The 2,500-nt window shown below is 40.4% G+C and overlaps 1 protein-coding gene across 1 annotated transcript in view; it reads left to right on the forward strand.

The window, feature by feature from the left end:
- The window catches only part of dpp6a (dipeptidyl-peptidase 6a), a 521,189-nt gene that overhangs the window by 364,259 nt on the left and 154,430 nt on the right, over positions 1–2,500 (forward strand). The window lies entirely within an intron of this gene.

Consider the following 2,500-nt stretch of genomic DNA (forward strand, 5'->3'; position numbering starts at 1 on the left):
ATGTGATGATTGGATAGAGGAATTGTTTTTCTTTTCCTTGTCCTCATTGATTTGTGTTAAATAAATCCAGCGTGACCAAATGGGCAAAGAAAGGAATATGATTGAATTCCCATCTTGTAATGGATATTGGTCTTTTATTTTGAAAGCGGTTCCCAACAGGCCCATTTCAATGCATGGAATATCAATGCTGTTTTTTTTCTTCATTTATGCTCCATGCGGGTGTTGCGTGTGAGTAATGTGTGGTGGGGTTGTTCACACTGCATTAGGGAGGGAAATGAGTGAGGGTATTCAACAGGGATGTCATGAAGAAAGGGGAAGAGGGAGAGAAACCATGTTGGTTTACAGAAATGAGGCCACACGGATGGATGGATTTCTCTCTCTCTCTCCATGTATGTTTTTGACATAGTTAGCGCTTGCTTCTTGACGTCAAAATGATAAGCAAGGATGGAGACTTGTTTAAATCCACTGTATAATAAAAGGGTCATGGTGTTTTAGCTTGTTTTTTTTGTTCTTGCTACTGATATTCAGCTTTTCTTCTATATCTCTTCTACATGTCCCCATTTCTTTCAAAGAAAAATACATCTGTTTGTCTGCTCATCAAAATGTATTGTTGTTGTAACCCAGTATGTGATCACCAGTGGAAAGTATGAAAAGGACCATTAGGTAGTTTTTTTTTTTTTTTTTTTTTAAACAAACCTCTTTCCCAAAACCTCATACAGATACGGAACTGACTCATACAGATACGGAACTGACTGAGCTAGAAGCAATTTGTGCAACCAGGAGTCATATACTCTTATCTCAGTCTCTCAAGCGATAGCATTACATCAACACTTGAGAGCCCTGAACCAGTGCCAAAGAGGTTGGTCTGTTGGACACAATGGAGCAGAAAAGCAGCAACTTATTGACACACACGTTAAAAGCTCCTTCTACATGAGGTGACCTTCTATTGGCCAGTAAACGTTAGCTGAGCTTGTAAACATAATACAGTGCTGCGACTCTTTGCCCACGCGCACAACTTGCATCCTCATTTATTGCTGCTCTTCATCAAAGTTGTCATTTACAGTTACGGCCCTGTAACTGGCTGCTTATTAATTTCATTAATCAAAAAGTTGGGGAATGCTGTTGACGATGTTGTGTAAAACTGCCTTCCCAGAAGCATAAATGTGACAACCATTAAATGTAGGAAATGTAACTGTAAAATATAACCATTTCATTACAGAACAGTTAAACTGTCTTCCGATTTTTTTTTTTTTTCGAACTTGAACTTGGACTTGGACACATATCTTTGGCAAATGTACAGTATGTGTTGTTAAGGGTGTATATCTGTAACCCTGTGACAGCTGGGTTGTGTTTTATTAACTCCCTTTTTTGTTTCTATTTCGAAGTTATGGTGTTTGGGTCTATTTTATCAGTCACAATGTATTCCTGTGATGTGAGTTCCCTTAGCTAAGCTCAGCTCAGTTCCCTCACCAACCAGAATATTAACACATAAGAAATTGAATTAAATCTGTTGAATGAGCAAGGTGTTCCGACGAGGGTATTTTTAACAAGGTCAGGCAATGTACGTACATGTCATGACAGACATTTAGTGTTTTGTGTTGTATACACACTCTCACATAGTGAAGTGGAAAACTCACTGTCAACGCGCGTGCAAACACACACACACACACACACACACACACACACACACACACACACACACACACACACACACACACACACACACACACACACACACACACACACACACACACACACACACACACACACACACACACACACACACACACACACACACACACACCTCCCTCCACTCCATCAGTTGTGCCTAAATAAAAGTGTTGGATGTGGAGTTTCTGCAGAAGGGTGGGGAGGAGGATGGGAGGACAGGGTAAGAGGGAGTTGAGGGAGGGAGAGGTGGAGAAAAAAAATGTGCAGCTTCTGCACTTCGCTGACTCCTCTCCTGACAATTTGTTCAAACTTTTTGGAGCTTGTAGTTCCGGTTGGATGCCACAAATATATGGCTGCCAGAGAAATGTATTAGTAAAACCCCCCCTAAGGCAGAAAAAAGGGCTGCATTGCACGCATGTTGAGTTGTTCAAAACCATTTCACACTGGAAACTCTGAAAGGACTGTGGGGGATATAGTATTTTGGATGATCCAATTCGTTTTCTTCTGCTTCTGGGATTTTGGGAGGGTTTTCTCTTTCCATAAACTAAACAAATGAAGCCTACTTAATGTACTTGTAATGGGATCTGCTTAATGTATCATGTGCCTTAAATCTTAAGGGAGAGATGGAACATTAAATGGCTGCCACCAGAATATGTCTAGATGTCTAAACTTAACATTAGGCAAGAAGCCTTATGGTGAATCATCTTCGAGCTCCAAAAGGTCCAAGTTGCTTACAACTTAACTATTTTGACAAACATGATCTGGATGATTAATTCTCAGAGATACCACACTTAAATGTCATGATTTCATGGCTACGGCAGCAACAGCA

This window comes from Engraulis encrasicolus, chromosome 9 (assembly GCF_034702125.1).
Source record: "Engraulis encrasicolus isolate BLACKSEA-1 chromosome 9, IST_EnEncr_1.0, whole genome shotgun sequence".
Lineage (NCBI taxonomy): Eukaryota > Metazoa > Chordata > Actinopteri > Clupeiformes > Engraulidae > Engraulis > Engraulis encrasicolus.